Genomic DNA, 6,693 nt, shown 5'->3' on the forward strand with positions numbered 1-6,693 from the left:
ACACCCCTGATCTACATTATTAGTTTGGCAGTTCTGGAAGAAAATATTTCATCAGCATTTCCTTTTATAGATCAACCAGGTTAGAGGTAAATTTTATAACTGACATAAAATCAGAAAGAGGAATTTTTAGGGTTCATAACTTAGCCACTAAAAGCAGTCTGGTGTAGTGATTAAAACAATAGGTCAGAAATTTGCAGACCATGAAGTTCAGTCCCATCTTAGACACAAAGTCAGCTGGGTGACATTGGGCCAGTCACACTCTCAACCCTAGGAAGGACACAATGGTAAAACCACTTCCTAAACATTGTCAAGAAAACTGCAGGGACTAGTCCAGGTAATAGCCAACAGTCAAAAACTGACTTAAAAACACACACACAAAATCCACCCTTAGTTGCTATTTGTAAAATTGCTGGCTATAGCAAACATCCTACAAAACGGAGTAAGGAAAAACCAATGGCTTCATTAATTTCAGGTAAAAGCAATTAGACTAAAGTATTAGAACAGGGCTTTTCAACCAGTGGTACGGGTACCACCTGTGGTACATTGGCACCTGGCAGGTGGTACGCGACCATCCTAGAAAAGTGGTAGCAGGGGAGGGGAATGAGCTGAACTGGTGGCAGCACCACAGAAGACTGTGAGAGAAATGGCTGGAGCTGCAGGGCTGTCAGGGCTCAGTGGAAGCGCCAGGATCACTGCCGCTTTCCAGCTGATAGGTGCTTCTTCGGGGCACTTTTTTCAGTGCCACTGTAACTTCAACAGTCACTAAGCGAACTGTGGCAAGTCGAGGACTACCTGTACTTTTATCACTTTTTTACTTTTTTGGGGGTCATTAAGTTTTTGACACCTTGCTAGGCGACTGATGGTACTCAGATGTTGCCATATCCTAAAAGTGGTACAATGGGTGAAAAGGTTGAAAAGCCCTGTATTAGAAAACGCTTTGCAGCCTCTGAGAAATATATAATTACTAATTTAAAAATGAAATGGATAGTTTCATAGTATACCAATAGATTTTAGACAGTCCACATAGAATGATGAAAATACTGTATAATGCATTGTTGTTTCCTCTGTTAAAAGAGCACCTTACTATAACTTAAAGTATTACTGTACTCATTAAAAATATAGAAGTCATATTAAAAGATGACATACTTATTTAAAACCTCCATATTTTCCCACTATCTTGAAATTTGTATTTTTAAACAAGGAGCTTTTGCAAATCATGTATGTGATTTGAACAGATGGTAAACTAATCATCCTGGAACTATTTATTTAGATTTCTCGCAAGGGCTCAAGGCAGTTATACATAGGAAAATTCTCTCATTTTGTTTTCGTAATCGTGATGCTCCTGGTTTTTTCAGAGAATATGAAAATGTTTCTTGTAAGACAGTCACTTTACCTTACCAGCAGGGTTCTGAAAATACAAAACAAAGGAAGTTTTTTCAAGTGTCTCCATTGACTTAATAAACTTTACAAAATTGCTTTTGCAGAGTGAATACACTAGTTGAAATTGAGTCTAAAATATTTTTTTTTAAAAATGGTTGCAAAATGCTTTGTATTGTTTTGTAACACACAGGTTATTCTCAAGGACATGTTAAAAAACTTTTTAGAAGCAGTTTTTATATACTGTAGGTAAAAATAAAAAATAACCTAGATATTTCAACTTCTTGACATACAAATTTGAGAAGCATGTCATTTGTCTGCAAGGCACAGAATTAAACCATAGTACGCTGGTAAATGCTGAAGAGCTCAGAACTCCTGAATAAGGCTTTTGAATGGAATTATGTAGCCGTGGCACAACCACATAACAAGCAGCAGTTCATTAAAATACCCATTGACAGATTTATGCACAGACAAAATTTGAAAAGAATCGGTGGGTAATGAATTTATATACATAATGAAATAACAAATGTGGCAATTAAGTACATTCATGTTCATTTCTTACAAGAACTACAGCTGATACATTGTCTAACAAGCAAAATGATGGCACGTGACCTTACAAAAATACAACAGAAAAATATAAATTAACAAAAGCATTAATTAAATCATCTCTCTTTTTAAAAAGTATTTGAAATAAACAATAGGTATTCATGCTTTGTGTCCTCCTGATCTTGCAGTATCCCCAGCTAGTTCTGGCTCTTAGAATCGAGGCTTCAACAACAGACCTACCCTTGTTATTTCTATGTTAGATTACTACAATGCAGTCTACAGGTAGCCCTTGACTTACAACCACAATGGGAACTAGAATTTCAATCCTTGAGCAAAGTGGCCATTAAGCAAGCTAGCCATATTACCACTTAATTCAATTATCATAATTCGGGCTCTCCCCAGTTACAGTTGCCAAGCGATTGTGCAGAGAGCATCAGGAGAGACGCTCTCTGTGGCCCAGCACATCCAAGAGGCACATCACTCCCCACCCCCACCAGGCCCAGGTCCATTACCTTTGCCTTTTTCTATAGCTGCAAGTGTGCCCAGCTGATGTGTGATTGGCCTTCCTACCAAGGCCATCTTGTGCCATCCGGCAGTGGGCAACACTCTTGCAACTGGAAGGCTCAATCACACAATTTGGAGAAGGGGCCTTCCAAATTATTCCAAGAACAATTGCATTCACTAGTTTTCCTAGCCTCGGAAGGGTAGAAAGCTAGTGAACATCGTTCTTCTGAAGGCTAGAAATCTGCCAAGTGAAGCTCAGCCCCTCCATTGAGCTGCAGAAACAAGACTCAAGTCTTCAGGAACCAAGCCCTGTTTCTGAAGCCCATGGGAAGGGCTGAGCGCCATTTAGCTGGCAGGTCTTTCAGCCAGCCCCCAGAGATGAGAGGGAGTCCTATCGGCAGGCAGCAGCAACTTACAACCTTCCCTGTTGGCTTCCATTGACTTTCTGTGGAAGCCTATGGAGAAGCTTGTGAATAGCAATCACATGAATTATGAGGTGCTTGGTGACCAATCATAAATGCAAAGAGGTTGCCAAGTGCCTCAAAAGGTAGTCATGCAGTTCGCCCTCTTCATGAAAAAAAAAATGTGAATGAACCTAGAAACAGAACTTTTTAATAGCTGCCTATTCCCTACTCACTGCTGGGAAAGATTGAGGGCAATAGAAGAAGGGGACGACAGAGAATGAGGTGGCTGGATGGAGTCACTGAAGCAGTAGGCGTGAGCTTAAATGGACTCCAGAAGATGGTAGAGGACAGGAAGGCCTGGAGGAACGTTGTCCATGGGGTCGCGATGGGTTGGACATGACTTCACAACTAACAACAACAACACCCCCTAAAATCTGTATGGCCTCAACACATTTCCCACAAAACAGCCTTTCTAGAAACCTTCTCCTTTGTCTTCAAATAGGTTGAGGAACTGCAAAGGCCAGTACCTGTTAGATGTCCCTGGAAATTGCTCTGTAACAGTATAATCAGGGCTTCAGTTAAGATAGCCAAGTCTGATATATGCATTATAGTAAAGAGTATATCTTTGACCTCTCTATTGAATTCTGTAACAAATGTACCAAATTGGAAATAACTCGATCACACCTTGCATGCTACATTAATGGACGTCCGAATGTATTTCCTTCTTTTTAAAGAAAGAAAATCAACATTCTGAAAACGGAGCTGTCTTTAGAATTTCAACCCTGTGCATTTGTGTTCAGACTAAGATTTTTAAAAAATCATGTACAATATACGGCATATCATACAGGGGTTCCTCGTTTAGCAACCACTTGTTCAGTGACCACTCAAACTTACAACAGTGCTAAACAAGGAGTATTTATGAACGATCCTCAAAGTTCCCAGCTGTCATCGCATCCTCATGTTCATGTGATTGTGATTTGTAACCTTCTTCCTACAAACAAGGTCAACTGAGAAGCCAGCAGGAGGTCACAAATGAGAAGTACACGATGTTCTTAACAACCCATGACAGCAATTGGAAGTGCCAGAATTCCCATTGCTTAGCAACATTGTCCAGTGATGTCACTTTTATTACAATTATATCACTTAGAAATGAAATTCTGGTTCCAATTACCATCCCAAGGATTACCTGAATATATCTTGAAACTCGATGCAAATAGGGCCTGCCAGCTGTTCCGCCTTGTTAGGTTGGAGATGCAGTCCTCTCTACCTCATGCTGTGTTATTACACTTTCTCACATACTAACAGGGCTAGCTGCCTTTTTTGGATAAAGTCTGTCTACAATAGGAACAAACGTTTCTTCTAGTAATGATGTGATTGGTGCGCAATTTTTATTGAAGTACAGAAATAAGAACCGAGTTTCTTTACATTCATGGTCTGCTAAGTACTTCTTGGCATATTCCCACAGAAATAATACAGATTCAAGACTCATATAGATGACAATGGAGACTGTTTGATTTAAGATATGATATCCTCAATTTCTCAGTATTGTATTACTGGAACAGCAACCAGAGGCATCAGACAATTCTGAATAGGAAATTATCATAAAATCATTAGAAATTAGACAAGTTTCAAATGAATTGCACTGCTCAATACAAGGCACTCTAGTTTCGCTATCTGCAACAGAATAAATTTGTTTTCAGGGCAGCATCATAGCTACTTTATTTGCAGATAAACAGACAACAAATATTTGCTGGTAGCTACTCCCTTCTAAAGTTTAGGAATATGTGAGAAATGATTGAGACACCTTTAGTTTGGTGTAATTAGAATCTAAGAATTCTAATAAGTTCAACATATCATTTCTTCATAATCTAACAGTTTATTTGTTCTAAATGCTTAATTTGTTCATTTACCCTTGGCAATTTTTAGAGTAAATTCTACCAGAATTGATCATCTGAGATTGACAGGAGTGAACTGATATGCTGATTAGAGTTACAGCATAACCATTCAAAAGTCATTCTGAAGAATAAAAGTTCTGTTTCCTCATGTTTTAGTTTTAATATCCCAAAGATTTAGTCTAACTTATCACGACCTCTTGGAGGAACAGGTGGTGGATGGAAGTGGTCAGTGTTCAACAATCTGCAAATAAATATTTAAAAATAGAAAAAGGATAGTTTATTATGTTACATAACATATTACAGTTACACATTTATTTTAAAAAGCAAATACTTTGAAGTGTAGGGTTTTTTTAAGTTGATATACAATAACATTTACAATAGAAAAGCATTATATTATTGTTCTTTCATGTGGAATTATTCATTGACATCCCATTATAATATCAGCAATTTCTAAGTCTATTAAATCAATCAAGTAATATATAGGTAGTGCTCAACTTGCAATTCATTTAGTGACCATTTGAAGTTACAATGGCGCTGAAAAAAGTGACTTAATGATGTTTTTCACACTTATAACTGTTGCACCTTCCCATAGTTACAGTAGCGGCCAAAATTGTGTAAACCTTTTGGGAAAAGTGTATTTTTGAGGTTTGATGGCTAATAACACCACTTTTTGGGAATAGTACCATAAAATTATATATCAATGGAAAGATAATTTAATCAAGAATGTAATGCAACAACGTTTGTTCAATTATCTGTACTGTATTTTATGAAAAGTTATAGCCAAATAGCCAGAAAAAGGAAGCACAACTTGCTTAGGTTGATACCAGGTAGCTTTCCTTCATCTGATTGTAGCCAATGAGCCATTAGGTGAATCATCCACCATCACTCAAAATGATGACGATGATGCCCAGCTACATCTTTCAACTCCAGCCAAGTGAGCTTGTCTAGGTTTTGTCCTAGTGCTGGAGGCTGTGTAGGTTTGGATGGGGAGAAACTGTCTCTGATTCAATCCTACCAAGACCAATTGGCAGTGGATATCTAGATCTGGGGATGGAAATCTTTGACCTTGATGGGGTGCCATTTCCCCCTTCAAGGTTGGTATACAATCTGGGGGTCTTCCTGGACTCACTGCTCTCGATTGAAGGGCATATGTTGGTTGTGCACAGGAAAGCCTTTGCACCACTCCGTCTGGTAGCCTGTTGCACCCTATCCTGGTCCGCCCTCCTTTCAGATAGTCACTCATGCTCTAGTTACCTCATGGCTTGACTATTGCAATGTGCTATACATGGAGCTGCCCTTCAAGGTCATCCAGAAGCTTCAATTGATCCAAAATGCAGCAGCACAAACAGTAATGAGCATGCCTCGGTGTACCCATGTAACACTTCTGCTTTGCAAGCTGCACTGCTTCCTGGCTTGTTCTGAGTGCAATTCAAGGGGTTGGTTGCTATGTATAAAGACGTATATGACCATGGTTACTTGAGGTACTACCTGCCTCTCATAGCATCTACCACCTGGTAAATTCAGTCCTGCAGACTTGGCACACTCTAGGTTCCTTTGATTAAATAATGTCACCTATCACAACCCCGGAAGCATCCTTCTCTATAGCAGTATCTGCCTTCTGGAATCAGGTGTCGCCCAAATGTTGTTTATAAGAGCCATGAAGACCTCTCTGTTTACCCAAGTCTATAAATTAGGTTTAGGGACACATAGTTAAGTTCTGGTTTCCCTGAACCCCTGTGCTACCATGTTTCCCGCCTGTTTTACTTTCTTTATACCCCTTTATATTATTTTAGAATTAATCCACGAGGAACAGGGATCTGTCAAATTCATTCTTTGTACAGTATAAATGTATCATAAAACAATATATAACCTGCTAGCAACCCGAGGAGGTATTTTCGGAGGCCTTCCAAATGAAATGGAAAGTTGGTTGTCTACTTGCAGGGGTCTAGAGCAGAAATTTCTCTTCA

General features: G+C 39.0%; 1 long non-coding RNA gene across 1 annotated transcript; it reads right to left on the reverse strand.

The window, feature by feature from the left end:
* Positions 1 to 4,204: 4,204 nt before the first annotated feature.
* On the reverse strand, positions 4,205 to 6,671 carry LOC107295625. The gene is made up of 2 exons (XR_001549066.1): positions 6,597 to 6,671; positions 4,205 to 4,967 (listed from the first exon to the last, which is right to left on the reverse strand). It is a non-coding gene; the product is annotated as an uncharacterized LOC107295625 (long non-coding RNA).
* Between the last annotated feature and the right edge of the window lie 22 nt (positions 6,672 to 6,693).

Source organism: Protobothrops mucrosquamatus, unplaced genomic scaffold (assembly GCF_001527695.2).
Source record: "Protobothrops mucrosquamatus isolate PMUCROS unplaced genomic scaffold, P.Mucros_1.0 scaffold2421, whole genome shotgun sequence".
In the NCBI taxonomy this organism is placed as follows: domain Eukaryota; kingdom Metazoa; phylum Chordata; class Lepidosauria; order Squamata; family Viperidae; genus Protobothrops; species Protobothrops mucrosquamatus.